Raw genomic sequence first — 16,683 nt, 5'->3', positions numbered from 1 at the left:
GGAATCTTCCACACTCAAGCCGCTGGATGATACAGGTCCTTGAGGGGTGAACCCCCCACTGGCCGGCTTTGGGGGGAGGCTGGAGAGCAAAGCAAGAGGCAGGGCCAAGGGACTGGAAGTTCTGGCAAATGGTGAAGAGGCTCTGGCCAAAGAAAAGTGTGAGTGTGCTCGCACTGGAGCGTACACTGACAGCTGAGAACAGGCAGGCATCCCTCCAGCAGGTATTGTTCTCCACTCTGGCCCTGATGGATCTGGCTTGCGATCAATCCGACAAACATTTGCAGAGGTCTGCTCCATGCCAGGCCAGGCGTGGTGGAGCCAGAGGGGGTGCGCACGCGGACAGCCCGCGGGCCTGGGACCTCTGTCTAGTGACAGTTTGCTGAGGTGAGAATGGAGCGGGGCCTGTTGAGGAGGCTGGGGGGACCCAAAGAGGATGTCTGCCTCTGCCTGGGGTGGCCATGGGGGAGGGGACAGCTGGGAGGAAGGCTTCCTGAAGGAGCACCAGAGGAGGCCTTCTACCAGCACAGGGAACCTCTGTGCAAAGACCTGAAGACGTCAAGGGGTGCCCTGCGAGTTGGTTCTAAGTTGAGCACAGACCTTCAGGGACAGAGGGAAGGCGGGCTAGCCTAGGCACTAAAGCCAGACTTCCTGGGTCCAGCCTCCACCTCTGTCACTCATCAGGGTTGTGGTCTTGGGCAAGTTACTTAACACCCCTAAACCTCAACTTCTTCATTGATAAAGTAGGGATGATGCAGTAATGGCTATTAACTGAGTGCTAACTATGTACTGGGTACTGTTGGTAATGCTTTCCTTGGAATGTTCCCATTTTACAGGTGAGACAACTAAGCCAAGGCACCATTTCTTAAAGTTAGGGGAGAGCGAATGGGGTAGCCCACAGAAAGCCCTCAGCCCAGGGCTTGGGTCATAGGAAACGCTCAATCTGAGTGTTAGCCGTTAGTGTCATTAGTGGAAAGAGACCAGATCCAAATTGGGGGAAACCTTGGGTGCTGTGCAGAATTTGGGCTTTACTTATAGGCAATGGAAGCCACGGAAGGTTTTGCCAGGTGAATGCCAAGGAAAATGCCAAGGCTGGACCCGTTTAAGAAAGTCTTGCTTGGGGTAGTGCCTGGGAGAAGGAGTTTCCAGACTCAAGTCTACCTATTCATTGGAAACACTTAGATGCTTTTAAAAAATATCAGTGCCCAGGCCCCAGAGATGATGACTTAACCTGTGTGCAACAGAGCCCAGACATCCTGTAAGGACCTGTGAAGAAGAGTTGGGATTTCTTCCCTACTCAACATGAATTTCCATTCAGTAGGTGAATTGGATTCCAGTTTGTGAGCCTAAAAAGAACTGATATTTCTGAGAAGCAAAGCAGAAATTAATTTCCACAAGGGCATCTCTGTCCTCCAAGCCCCTCCTAGTCCCTGGCCCATGGTAGATGCATAAGAAACATTTTGTGTTAAAAGCTTTGGGGGGGGGGTGCCTGGGTGGCACAGCGGTTAAGCGTCTGCCTTCGGCTCAGGGCGTGATCCCAGCGTTATGGGATCGAGCCCCACATCAGGCTCCTCCGCTACGAGCCTGCTTCTTCCTCTCCCACTCCCCCTGCTTGTGTTCCCTCTCTCACTGGCTGTCTCTATCTCTGTTGAATAAATAAATAAAATCTTTAAAAAAAAAAAAGCTTTGGGGATTTGTAAGTCATTCAAGAGTCATTGAGTATTTTTTTTACTTTGTGGAAAACCCAAGATATTAGCTTCCTTCTCCTCTTCCTGGGGAAAGAGGGTAGGAAAAATCGGCCTGGATATCAGCTGATTCCATTAATAACAGTAAACATTTTGAGCCCTTGACTTACATTATCTCATATAATCCTCCCTATAGTCCTGGGAGTGAGTACTATTATTATCCCCCATTTTACAGAAGAGGAAATTGAGACTCAATTTGTTAGTGAAAGCACCCAAAATTTACAATACTAATCAATGTTCTAGTCAAAATGAAAATGAAGGTCTATCTGATTGAGTCTTACCCGGTACAGTACCCTGCTTCCTTCCCAAACTGCCTCCTGTTACAAAGCCAAAGACATTCAGTGGTAGACCTAAAGGACTGGTGGGCTGGACTGTTATGTTAGCCTGGGAAGCCTTCATCCCACCATGCTTTTCTCCCCTGTGCGGGTGAGAGTAAGGCTTGGCTGCTGTAACAAAGAGGCCAGCAATAACTCAGTGGATGAAAGAACACAGAAGCTTATTTATCTCTTGTGTAACTTCCCGGTGAATATTCCAAGTCAGCCAGAATGTCTGCTCAATGCAGACATTCTAGAACCCAGATTCCTTCCATCTTGATTCCCTGTCATCCCCTAGGGCATTGTGCCTACATGTTTGATGCTAGGTCTCCATGGTGTCAAGCCAGCAGGAAGGGAACAAGAGCCTGGTATAGGCATGACCAGTCTAAAGTCTGGACCCGGGAGTAGCCTGTGTATGTCCATCCACTTTCGGTCGGTGAGAACCTTGATGGACGGCCACCTCAAACTGTAAAGGAGGCTGGGACATGCGTCTGAGCCCTGCTCTCTACAATAGGTGTGAAGGGGTGGCGACAGGTAACCTCTGTCACCTGGTCCTTACCACCCAGCCTGGGAGGGCCATCGGAAGCTACTGACTGCCGGGGTGGGGGTGCGGGGGGGAATGCGTGCACACATGATCTGGAGGTCAATTTACTTTGAGTTTAAGGAACCAGGTATAGATACTCCACACCATTCTCTGATTCCACAAGGGTAGCTTGGATACCCTCAAATCGAATTGTGTCTGCACTGGGCCCAGGGCTCCGGAGAAGTCCCCCAGAAAACACAGTGTAAGAGTGGGAGGGCTCGTTACCAGTGGTCCTCACCCACAGCTGATCAGCCTCCCCTGGAGGGACTGTGTGCCACAAGGCGCCCTGAGGGCCTCCCTCCAGCATCCTGGCTCCCCACTGGGGAGGAGGCCCTGACTGATGTCCGTACCTTCCCTGACCCAGGCTGACTGTCCTGCTTGCTTCTCTTCCAGCTGTCTGGGACCCAGCCAGCCTGGAGCTCCGGTGAAAGGCTGGACCTCACAGAACTGTGGGTTCTGTTTGTGAAAGTTGAGCGTCTCATGAGTAGGGCTGCAGAGATGCCCCTCTAATTACTTGACAGTGGTGGGTGAAGAGGGGCCAGGCATTGGGTCCCCAAAGACCCTAGCTCTCAAGACTTTTTTTTTTTTTTTTAAACTTCATGTCAGAGTAGAAAGAAGCAAGAGTGTCATTCAGCCCATGAATCTCAGAAAGCTGGCTGGCCAGCCTATGCTGCCCTGAGCCCAAGGGCCATTTTAAAGTCAGGGTTGGCTCAGGCCTTTGGGCCAGGTCTGGACTGCCCTGCTCTGCTCAAGGAAGTCCAGTGTGTACCACCCCAGCCCGGGTACCCAGATGCTCCGATGGAGCCCCAGTAAAATAATGAACAACTCCAGCAACCCCAAAAGGAATCGGTCAATGAGAAAGAACAGTAAGAATGCTCCATAAGGCACAGCACATTACATTCTAAGCGCCTTCAGGGAGGGTACCTCACTCACGCCCCTCCACGATTTGGTCAAGGAGCCAGGGCAGGAATTATTATCTCTGGAATGCAGATGAGAAACCCAGTCATATTTCAGGCAAAATAATTTGCCCCCAGATCAGAAACACAGCAAATGGCAGAGCGTGTTTGGACAGTAGTAGAAGGTCATGGATCACGGGCAGGCACGCAGGAGTCCCGTCACATTAGCCAACCATTACTGAGCACTTGCCACATGCAAGCCCGGTACCAAGTGCTTTACATGTGGGGTCGGAGTTTATCCGCACAACTCCGCAGTTCAGGTTTTGTTTCTATTCTTGTCTCCATTTTACGGATGAAGAAACAGAAGCTCAGAGAGATTAAGTGACTCGTCCAATGTTACACAGCTGTTAGGTGGCAGAGCTCTTAACTGCCAGGTTCTAAAGCCTACTAAATGCTCCATCTTCTCTGTTCACCCCTTCCACATATCGGGGTGGGAGGGGTACCCAGACCTCCACAACGACTCCTGGCTTACACCTCAAGGCTTTGGCCTCACGCCCACCAGTATCAACTTAGCCACCCCTTAAGACATAGAAGCCAGCTCTGTGTGCCTTCTTAACAACACCCAGGGAGTGCTGACTATGTGCCAGGCGCTCTTCGAGGTGCTGGGATACAGCAGTAAATAAAGCCCCAGATTCACAGAGGGAGACAGATGATCAACACCTAGACGAATACATAAATACATGGAATTCTTGATGGGGAAGAAGGATGGGGTGGATAAGGGAACAGAGAGTGATGGGCGGAAGGCGCGATTTTACCTAGGATGGCAGTCTGAACTGACACCAGAGGAAGGAGGGAGGGGGAGAGAGGAGAGGAGGGAAGGGAAAGAGGCTGAGGGAAGGAGGAGGAGGGAAGGAGAGGGAGGGAAGGAGGAAGGGGAGGAAGGGGGAGGGAGCCAGGCAACTATCAGAGGGGAGAGTGTTCTAGGCAGGGAGGGTCAAGGGCTAGTCCCAGAGGCCAGTATAGCAGGGGTGTAGACAGCAGGGCGAGAGTGGCAGGAGATAAAGTCTGAGAGGGGTGGCGGACAGGTCATGAGAGGATGTTAGATTTTACTCTGAGTGAGGCAAGAAGGCATGGGAGGATTATTGTCCACAGACACTGGATCTGGCATACATATTAGGAGTCACGATGTGAAGAACAGACTGAGAGGGGACAAGGGTGGGAGCAGGGAGCCCATGTAGGCCTCTCCAATTCCAGCACCACCTTCACACCACCTCAACTGCCCACTCCCACAGAACCTACCACCACCAAAAATGGCTTCTCTGGAGAATCCTGATTCCCATCCTCCAGCCGCCATGTGCTCTCCTCTGAGCTCCCTGTGCTCAGCTTTCCCATGGCAAAAATTCTCCAACCTCACAGAGGTCTTCAAATCATTGACCCCACCACCCCCTCCCAGCCATTGGTCACCTCCTGGTTTCACTTCTTTCCTTACCTTGCTAAGAGCCTATGGACCCTCATATCTGTAACCACCCCTTCAAATAACCTCAGTCCTTGCCCCACTCCTCCCTCCATTGCAGTCACCAGGTGTGGGGACAGACTTTATAATGGCCCCCATGACCCCCTGCCTCCTGGTGTCCGTACCCTGAATAATCAATCCCTTGCAGGCAGGACCTGTGACTTGGTTCTAATTGATAGAATATGGCAAAGGTGATGAGATGCCCCCCCCCCCACGAGTACCTTACCTTACGTAAGACTCTGTCTTGGCCACCTGGAGAAAGGGACTCTCCCTGCAGATTTGATGAAGTCAGTGGCCGTGTTGGAGAAACCCATGGAGCAGGGTGCTGTGAGTGGTCTCTGGGACCTCAGGGGCAGGCTTCAACCGCAGCCAGCAAAAAGCCAGGGCCCCACCATATAGCACAAGGAAGTGAATTCTGCCAACCACCTGAATGAGTTTGAGAGTGGTTTTCCCCCCAGCGAAGCCTCCAGATGAGCCTGGCCTGCACCATGATCACAGCCTTGTAAGCCCCTGAGCAGAGGACCCGTGTAAGCTGTGCCAGGCCTCCTGACCCACAGAAACTGTGAGGTAATGAATGTGTGTTGTTTAACACACTCAATTTGAAGTAATTGTCACACAGCAATGGATAATACACCAGACAAAACCTGAATCTGGGTTACAACCGACTTCCTGCCTGTCCACACCTGCTGGGAAAGAGTCATTAAACTGACTAGAAAAGTCATTGGTCTGATTTATTCATAGTCAGAAATTTCACATGGAAGCCCACTCTGCCTCTCCACCAGCTGGCTCTGGGCTTTCTACAACAAGCACATTATTCCTCGGCCTCTCTCCTCACAACCCATTCCCCTTTCTGGTCCATTCTCAGAAGGTGACCCTGCTTTATTCCTCATGTGGAATATGGAGGTTTGGGTGACCTTGAGAATAGTATTATTTTCTAAAAAGCAATAATATCGATGTATAATTTACATACAATAAGTTCACCAATTTTAAATGGACAATGTGATGAGTCGACAATGTGCACACTCAGTTCGTCATAATCGTGACATAGAACATTTCTGTTACCTACTAAGTTCCCTTCCACCCTTGGCAGGCAATCACCTTGTGCTACCCCAGCCCCTGGCAAGCCCTCATCTGCTTTCTGTTGGAGTCTGGCTTCCTTCACTTTGCATAATGGTTTGGAGATCCATCAGGTTCTGTGAATAAGCTCCCTCCTTTTTTACTGCCGAGTAGTATTCCACTGAATGGACGTACCACCGTTTGTTGATCCATTCATCTGTTGATGGTCATTTGGTGATGGTTTATTTTAAAGATTTATTTATGAGAGAGAAAGAGTGGGGGAGGGGCAGAGGGAGAAGGAGAGAGAGAATCTCGATCAGACTCCCCACTGAGCGCGGAGACCAACTCAGGGCTTGATCTCATGACCCTGAGATCATGACTTGAGCCGAAACCGAGTCAGAAGCTTAACCCACTGAGCCAGGCAGGCGTCCCCTCCTGAGGGTTTTGGAGCACAGAAAGACTATTCAGAAGTTTATTTTTAGAGTCCACAATTCCTTTCTATCATTAAAATTACTAAATCAAAACACTAGTTCTTTCTTAACCTTTAAAACTCGGCTTAGAAATCTTCTTTCAAGATGTAGCAGATTTTGGCAAGGGCTCCTAATGGCCTTTAACAAACTTCGTCTTCAAATACTTTAAGGTGCATCTATAAATGCATTGTGATACTGACTCACTTATCTGAGACAAACAAAACTTCCCTGAGGATTTAGATCATTTGTATAAATCTGATAAATCCACCCTATAAATATCGTAAAACTTAAGTTCTTTTAAAAGTCGATTTGTATAAAAAACTTAATATACATAGATTTCTTTAAGCGTCCAACTCTTGGTTTCAGCTCAGGTCGTGATCTCAGGGTTGTGAGATCAAGTCCCACATGGGGCTCCACACTCAGTGCAGAGTCCGCTTGAGATTCTCTCTCCCCTCCTTCTCCTCCTCCCACTTGTGCTCTCTCTCTTTCAAATAAATAAATAAATAAATCTTTAAGGAAAAACAGAAAGAGTAATGCTAAAGTTTTGATTCTTGGGTTGGTATGCTGTATGCTTAATTCTAAATCTGCCTGGGGTTAACTTGGAGACCCACATCACGTGGCCTCTAAGGAAGAAAGTTTCATTCGGATAGCAGAATTTCATTAACTCTTTGCCTTCCTGAGGCTGGTTGAAAGATGTGGTCCAGCTAATTCAAAACACAGACCTCCTGATTCAGGGAGGTCACCTGCCCACTAAGAAAGACAGCGGTGAGCTGGGGTCGCCAGTCATGTCCTCCCCAGGGCCTGCAATTCTGTTCCTGTAGTTGGTTCTCTGATACAAAGGGCTGCTGGGAAGCCCTCATTCTCTAGCTGGTGGGGTGTGTGGAACGGTGACACGCGTTGGCTTTGGGGTCTCTTCTGTTTGATTCAGGCAGGACTGAAAGCATCTCCCTTTCTGAGTGAGAATCTCAGGAAGCGGGCTGACTGACCCACACCGCACGGGCCCTCGTAAGTCAAGACCCGTGAGTATCTGCAGGTAGACGAGGCACGCGAACGGCCACTTTCAGATCCTGTCCCCATAGCAGACACGGCTCATCGATGACTACATCCCTTCCCTCTTGTTAAGACGGCACCACCCAGAACCACACCTCATTAACGGAGGTTGGCACAGGAGCGGGAACCCACGTGCCTTCCCGGGACCAACTGTAACCAGCTGGGCTGAGAAAACGAGGCCCGTCCACGCGGCCCTCGCTCAGGCCTGGGTTAATGGGTAACCGGGTTTGGGGTTTGTTCCTGTTTTCTGGGAAACCCTGACCCGCAGTGTGATGACCCCGCGCAGAGAACCGTGGGGAGGATGTGTGGGGGTCCCCGGCCCCGCCTGGGCCCCGAGCCCGCGGCTTGGGTGGGGGGACCCCGGCGGGGCGGCGCAGGGGGCGGTGCAAGGGGCCGCAGGGGCTCCAGGCGCAGCCCCTGGTGAGCTGCGGACGGACGGGGGCACGCAGGCCCGAGCCCCAGGCGGAGCGCCGCCCGCCCCCCTGTGTGGTCGGTGGTCTCGGGCCAGGAGGCTCCGTGCTGCCCGACGCACGTCGCCGCCCAAGCGCCGAAGCGCAGGTGTGGACACGCCGCGGCCGCGGCTCCGCGAGGCCTCGCAGCAGAGCACGTCCGGAACCAGACTCCTGACTCGCACCCCCGCCCTGACCGCGCCCCCCAGCGCCTCCAGGTCTCGGGAAATGTCCGCGCTGTCCTTCTGGCGGCTCCGTCTCAAAGCCCCGAGGTTGTCCCTGACCCCTCTTGTCCTCACAGCCCGCACCGCTCCGTGCGCGAAGCCCGTCAGCGCAGCCCTGGCCTCACCCGCTTCTCTGTCCTCCGGTCCGGGCCAGCAGCGCGTGTCCGTCTGTCCCCGCGTCCCGGCGGTGGCCTCCTCGCGTCCCCCTGCTCCGCCCTCGCCCCTCGGTCCGTTCTCGCCGCGGCAGCCAGGGCGGCTGAGCACGCAGGTCAGATGAGGCCGCCCTTCTGCTCAGCAGCGCCCGACGACTCCGCCGCCCGCGGAAAGGCCGCCGCCCTCCCGGGGGCAGCAAGGCCCCACACCGTGGGCTCCGCCCCGCGCCCCCCCTCGGGCCCGCGGCGCCCACCGTCTTCTGCGCCCCTGGCCCGCGCGGGGCGGACGATTTCCGAGAAACGGGGCCGAGACGATGCAGACCGTGTATGCGGAGAGAGGTTTCTTTGCAGGACTTGGCTCCCACCGTGCGGGGCAGGCAAGTCTGGACTCCACAGGCCGGCCCAGGCTGGAGATTCGGGCAAGAGTCGCTGGGGTCTGGGGTCTGAAGGCTGCACACTCCAGCAGGAGTTCTGTGTTCCCGCGTGGAGGCAGCATTTCCTTCTCGCTCAGGAGGACTTCAGTGTTCGCTCTTAAGGCCTCGAGAGGGTTGCATGAGGCCCACCCACACGGCAGAGGTAACCCGCCCTGCTCCAAGTCTGCTGATGGCAACATCCATCCCATCCAGAAAGTGCCTTCACAGCAACAGCTAGTTTGACCAAAGCGCTGGGCACCACGGCCTGGCCACGAGGACACACAAAATTAACAGCACGCGGTCTCTTTTGCCGGTCCTTGAAGGCAGGCCTCGTCCTGTCTCAGGCCCTCACCCTCACTCTTCTCTCTGCCCGAATGTTCTGCTCCCGGATATCCACGTGGCTCCTGGATATCCAATGTTCCCTGCTCACTTCCTGTGGGTTCTGCCTGATGTCACTTCGTGATGCCTTCTCTGACAGCCCATTTTCAATTTCAAGCCGCCCCTGGCACTACCCATCCCCCCATGCTCTATTTTTGGCCACCTTCATTACTCATACTGAAAAACATAAAATTTCTAAATTTTGTTTATTGCGGGTTTCCCTCCCTAGAATGTAAGCTGCGGGAGGCAGGCATGCCAGTCTCCAGCCCCAGTACATACAGCAGGGGCATTAGAACAGGGTGGTCATTTAATAAATATTGGCTGAGTTAATAATAACAGTAGCTCAAATTCATTAAGCCTTTACTAAGTACCAGGCGCTGTTTTAAGCACTTGTTCATGTCTCACTTCATTTTTGCAGGTTTTATGAGGTCCTTCCTAATATCCCCACAGACAGACGAGGAAGCTGAGGCACAGGGCCCTCATGGGGCTAGCTAGTCTGTGATGGAGCCAGAATTTTAATCCAGATCAGCTGAGTCCAAAGACTGAACTCTTAGCCACTCTGCTATCTTGCTCTCAAATGAATGAAAATATGAATGACTTAAGAGTAGTTATTTACTGTACCCATAGTAGAAGCAATGAATTTTGGAGCCAGAGCTAAGTTAAAATTCCATATTTTCTCTCTATATTGGAATATATGATTCAGACAAGTTTCTGAGTTTCCCAAAGTCTCAGGGTCTTTATGAACAGAAAAGGAAAAATGAATCTTTTTATCTACCACAAGTTAGCCGTTTTATTATATTGCGTCCGTTCTTGATCCATTACTGCCCTCTTGTGGTCAGATAAAAATAACACCTTTAACTGCTATGCTAAATACATAATGCCTGGATAGGGGTAGCCCCAAAGCGGGTAGTTTCTACAAAATAGAATAGCCCGTGGTTCCTGGTTTCTTTAGTCCCCTGGATCCTAAGTAAAGATCAGGCTTCCCTAAAGGGAAACAGGGAAGACTAGCCCGTGTTGGTCCCTGGAGGGCAGAACGGTTCCAAAGAATGATCCTCATGAAAAATAAGTTACTCAACCTTCCTGCCCAAACAAGCACACACGACAAGGTTATCAGGCTCGGGAGGTTTTACAGAAGGTTTCCCACACCTTCAAAGAACAAATTCTCCCTATATGATGGTTAATTTCATGTGTCGAGCTGACTGGGCCATGGGGTACCCAGATATTTGGTCAGACATTGTTCTGGGTAGATCTCTGAGAGTATTTTTGGATGATATTAACATTGGAGGGTGCCTGGGTGGCTCAGTCAGTTAAGTGTCTGCCTTTGGCTCAGGTCAGGATCCCAGGGTTCTGGGATCGAGCCCCACATCGGGCTCCCTGCTCAGCGGGGAGTCTGCTTCTCCCTCTACCCCTCCCTTCTGCTTGTGCTCTCATGCTCTCTCTCAAATAAATAAATAAAATCTTTTAAAAAATAGAATAGAATCCATATTATATAGAAGTATAGAATAGAGTTTAGCCAAAAATGCAAGGATTGTTTAACACCAGGAAAACAATTCCTGTATTCTGAGCCTTAGTACCTTAAAAGAATAAAAGTGTATGATCACTTTAATAAATGTGCAAAAATCATTTGATGAAATTAAACACTTTTTCCCCTAATCTTAGAAAATTAAGATGAAGAGGGTAACACATCAACTTGGTAAGGATATTTGCCAAATATCCAAGCATCATACTTAGGGGTGAAACTCTAGCATTCCCATAAAAAAAAAAAAAAAACAAGATAAGAATGCTCTCTATTTACAATTGTACTGGCATTTTTAGCTAATGTAATAAAATAATAGAAAGAATTGAAGTTAGAGAAATAAAAAAGGAAGAGTTAAGATCATGCTAACGTGCATATGATTTATTTTATATCTAGAAAATAAACGCATCTACATCGAAGTATTAAACTAATAGGAATAACTGGTAGGCTTGCTGAATAGTAGATGATTGTGCATAAGTCGGTAGCGCTCTTATTGAATCCTTCTTGGATTAGCAACAGGAAACAAGAAAACATAATCAAAAGGATGCCATTTCCAATAGCAACAACAATTAGAAGAGACCTAGGAAGATATGTAACAAACAATTGCTCGGTGTTGTCTCAGAAAATTATACAACTTTTTTATGTAAAGGAATACAAACCTAAACATACTCTTACCATACAATTCAGCAACCGTGCTTCTTGATATTTACCCAAATGAGCTGAAACTTTATGTCCATGCCAAAACCTGCACACAGATATTTGTAGTAGCTGTATTTATAATTGCCAAAACTCAGAAACAAACCAAGATCTCCTTCAGTAGATGAGTGGAAAATTGTGGCACATCCAGACAATGGAATAGTATTCAGCTCCAAAAAAAAAAAAAAGTAAGCTATCAAGCCATGAAAAGACACGGAGGAAACTTTGATGCATTACTCACTAAGCAAACGAAGCCAATGTGAAAAAGATACATACCATATGATTCCCAACTATAGGACGTTCTGGAAGAGGCAAAACTATGGAGATGGAAGATCGGTGGCTGCAAGGGTTGTGGGAGAGGAGGAGATAGGAACAGGCAGAGCACAGTGAAACTATTCCATATGACGCTAGGACGCTGCTTATATGCCACTGCACATTTGTCAAAACACGTAAGATCCACAACACCAAGAGTGAACCCTAATGTGAATTACGGACTTTGGATGACAACGATGTGTCGATATGGGTTCATCGGTTGTAACAGACGTACTACTCTGGGGTGGGGTGTGCAGATGTGGGGGATGTTGACGGTGGAGGAGTTATGGGTGTGGGAAGCAAGGAGCATATGGGAATTCTGTATTTTCTGCTCAATTTCGCTGTGAACCTAAAACTACTCTAGAAAATAAAGTCTATTTTAAGAAGTAAAGGAAGATCTAAAGGAGTGGAAATATATCATTTGCTCCTGGAGGGAAACACTCAATATAGTAATGATGTGAGTAGCTTGCAAGAAAATCAATGATTTCAAAACTATTCCAAAAAATCTTTTCATGGTCTGGACAAACTCATTCCAAATCCATATGGAAGTGGAAAGGTCCAAAGATGGGGCGCCTGGGTGGCACGGCGGTTGGGCGTCTGCCTTCGGCTCAGGGCGTGATCCCGGCGTTATGGGATCGAGCCCCACATCAGGCTCCTCCGCTATGAGCCTGCTTCTTCCTCTCCCACTCCCCCTGCTTGTGTTCCCTCTCTCGCTGGCTGTCTCTATCTCTGTCAAATAAATAAATAAAATCTTTAAAAAAAAAAGAAAGAAAGGTCCAAAGAGCCTGGAAAATACTACGAAAGGAAAAGAATGAAGGAAGGAAGGGGGAAAAGGGTGGAAGGAAAGAAAGAAGGAGAAAGGAAAAAGAAATTAAAAAAAAGAAGTTAACTAGAAATAAAGGGACTGCCGCAGTAAATTGAGACTGCACAGCCATCAGATAGGTGAAATCAAAGTCTGATAGTAACAGGCTTTGGGTAAGGACTCTCGGAAACTCACAGGCTGCCGATGGGAGTGTAATCCACACCACCACTTAGGGAGCAATGTGACAATATTTTGAAAATGTGTATTCCCTACAATCCAGCAATTATATACCCCCAAAGAAATTCTCCCAAATGTGCCCCAGGAGACATTGTCAAGTCTGTTCACGGCAGCACTGCTAGTGCAGAAAAATTGTGTCAACTGTAATGTCCGCCGGTAGGAAACAAAAAAAAAAAGGATGGCATGTGCTCCAATAAAAAACATCTGAGCAGCAAACAAATGAACCAGGCCGACTTACATGTATCAATACAACGGTGAGTGAGTCAACAAGGTGCAGAAATAATCCACAGTATGCAAGACCTTAGGAAAACATTTAAAAATCACGTTCTGGTTATTTATTATTGAGATAAAATTCACATAATAAAATTCACCATCTTAACCATTTTGAAATGTGCATTTCAGTATGATTTTTCTTAAGTTCTATTTATTTTTAAGTCATCTCTACACCTACTGTGGGGCTTGAACTCACGACCCTGAGATCAAGAGGTGCATACTCTTCTGCCTGAGCCAGCCAGGCACCCCTATTTCAGCGGTTTTTATTATATTTACAGAGTTGTGCAACCATCACCACCATTTAATTCCAGAACATTCTTATCACCCAAAAAAGGAGCCTCATGCCTACTGGGCAGTCACGTGTTACTCCTCCTTCCTCCCCACCCAGCAGCCACTCTGGCAACTACAAATCCATTTCCTTTCTCTGTGCGTTTGCCTACTCCGTAGATACGGAGTCCTACAATCTGTGGCTTTTGTGTCTGGTTTCTTCCTTTACAATGTTTTTAAGGCTGATCCAAGTCAGCATGTGGTGGTCCTGGAAATTTCTTTTTATTGCTTAATAATATTCTGTTATGTGGATGGACCACCTTTGTTGATCCATTCATCAGTTGATGGGCATTTGGGTTGTTTCCACGTTTTGGTATTACAAACAGTGCTCCTAGGAACACACACTCCTTTTGTTCCTAGAAATAGATTAGAAGGATACACGTTGGATTAATAGTAACAGCAGCTCCTGGGAATCAAGGGAGGGGGAGGAATTGAACCCAGGAGAGGTACAAAGGGGCCTTCAGCTCTATCTGTGGTGTTCTCTTTATTTTATGTAAAAACTATATCTGGAACCAAAATGTTAACAGTCGATTACTCTGGGTGATGAACACATGGGTGTTTGTTACATTATTCTCCAGGCTTTATTTATTTATTTTTTAAGATTTTATTTATTTATTTGACAGAGATAGAGACAGCCAGCGAGAGAGGGAACACAAGCAGGGGGAGCGGGAGAGGAAGAAAGAGGCTCATAGCTGAAGAGCCTGATGTGGGGCTCGATCCCATAACGCCGGGATCACGCCCTGAGCCGAAGGCAGGCGCTTAACGACTGTGCCACCCAGGCGCCCCTCTCCAGGCTTTAAAAAAATATTGAAGGGGCGCTTGGGTGGCTCAGTCAGTTAAGGGGCTGCCTCCGGCTCAGGTCATGATCTCAGGGTCCTGGGATCGAGCCCCGCATCAGGCTCCCTGCTCAGCAGGGAGTCGGCTTCTCCCTCTCCCTCTGCTGCTCCCCCTGCTTGTGCTCTCTCGCTTGCCCTCTCTCTCTCTCTCAAAATAAATAAATAAAATCTTTAGAAAAATAATGAAAATAAATATTTAAGAATTTAAAAATTAAGACTGATATATAATATATATGTATAAATATATATTAGTCTCCATGTGGCGTCTATATAGAGAGAGGACCTAAACCTTCCTGTAATGAAGGTCTGGCATCAGAGATCTGAGGTGTCTGAGAAGAGCAAACAATGAGGGGTGGGGAGAGTCTGGGAGCAAGAGGCCAAGCCCAAGGCCAGGGAGGAGTGGCTGGAGGCACTTGGAAACTTGGGGCAGAAGCCCCTGACCCCACCTGCACAGCACAGCTGGGGCCGCTCGGGAAGAGGGCTCAGATCTGGTCTCCCTGATCCCTGGTGGCAGAGCCAGAACTAGGTCAAGAAAGAGAGAGAGGCTACAACCCCATCCATCCTTCCTTCCTAGCCGTGCTTCAAACCCCTCCCCCTCCCCCTGCCCATGCCAACCCTATCATCCTCACTTCCTAATTTCTTGAACCCTCTGGACCAACTACATAATTTGTGAGGCCTGGTGCAAAATGAAAATGTGGGGCCTCTTGTTCAAAGGCTGGAGCTGGTGCCTCCGAATTCCATGGAGGCAGCCACAGCTCGGTGGCACCAACAATCAGAAGCCTCTAGATCAAGTCCCTGGGCTCATCCATTTGCTCATTCGTTCATTCATTCATTCATTGACATGAGTGTTTCATACACGACTGGCATTCTGCTAGGTGCTGGGCCTACAATGGTGTGTAAGACACAGCCCAGCTTCGAGAAGGTTGCATTCTGGGGGAGGCAGTGAATTTAATCCCAGACGCAAAAGGAGTCATCACAAACAGCAGAAAGTGCTGGGAAGGGCCAACGGCAGAACCTGTGAGATAGGCCCCAACCACAGGAAAAACCCCTCCAGAGAGGGTGATGCTGCAGTGGAGATCCCAAGCACGAGTGATGGGGTGGGAGTGGGGAACCAAGGGAAAACATCCAGAACATTCCTGGCGGACTAGCGGGTGACATCTTGAAGGACTTGCAGGCCCTACAGCAAGAGCCAGGGAGACCCAGATGAGATTGGGGAGGGGCTTCTATCATTCGAATACCTTGTTTATGGGACCCCATTTGTACTATTGTTTCCTTTAAAATTGTCTTTAAATTGACTCCCTTTGTATCCTTACCCTGAGCAAGAATATTCATGAAGTCAGAGGACTGACATTCCACTTACATTTTTTCTCATACACAGCTGAAATTGAAAAAATGTTGACATTCCTCCATGTCCCACCTAAAATCATCCCCGTTACCACCGCAGCTTGGAAAATACTATGACCCGTTCCTGTCTCAAGAGCCATGGGAAGCCTGTAACAGCATTTCAGCTGTGTGAGGCCAGCGGCACGGTCTCATCTACATTTTTGAAAAATGATTCTGGCTGCTGCTTGCAGAGTAGGTGTTGGCGCTGGAGGGAGACGGGTGCGGGGGCTTTGTAGGCATCGGGGGCGAGCCGTGGGCATCTGCGAGGCGGGGCGGCTTGGCCTTCTCACCAGCGCCCACACAAGCCCCACCCCCCATCCGAACCCAAAACTCCTTTCTTTTGTGTCCCCGTGCTGATTCAAGGCCTTCCCAGATAAGCGGATTCTTCTGTGATCCTCCCACCTCGGTATCAGCACCCGCATTGCTGGGAATTTGGACAGTGTGTCCAGTGCACCCACGAAAGCCCAGGTTCACGGACCAGTTCAGGCTGACCACAGTTAGGATGTCTGCGTCACATCCGGTCAGGCCCTGTGGTCTCCAATCCAACAACAAGGGCTCCCACGACTACCACTCTGCCTGCGGTTCAGGAACTAAGTGGGTTACATGGTTTCTATCACCTGCGTGTTGATGGCTTGTAAACTTCAAGGACCCAAAGTCTGCACCCTTAACCACTGGTTCCACCCTCCAGGGCCTGCCTCGCTCCCAAACCTTGTACCTTCTGGAAAACTCAACCTCCCCCTAGCATTGCTTCCCTGCAGACCCGTCTGCCCATTCTCCCACCCCCACCCCCACCAGAAGTGGCCTTCTCCATTGCTGCTTCCAAACCATTACTCCTCCATTCTGCAAAACAACCAAACCTGTCCGCTCTTAAGACTCCTGCAAAACTGCCCTCTGCTCCTCCAGTTCCATCAGCTTTGGGATTGAGGGAGCTGGGGAGGAGAGCTGCTCCAGGGGCCGCCCCGGGGCTAAACTACCAGGAGGGATACCAAGGTGAACAAGACCGCCCCCCTCCACCAGCGCGGGTGCGGTGGGAAGGGCGCACTTCCTGCACGTCCACACAG

Source organism: Ursus arctos, unplaced genomic scaffold (genome assembly GCF_023065955.2).
Source record: "Ursus arctos isolate Adak ecotype North America unplaced genomic scaffold, UrsArc2.0 scaffold_32, whole genome shotgun sequence".
Lineage (NCBI taxonomy): Eukaryota > Metazoa > Chordata > Mammalia > Carnivora > Ursidae > Ursus > Ursus arctos.
This window is presented reverse-complemented; position numbering follows the sequence as displayed.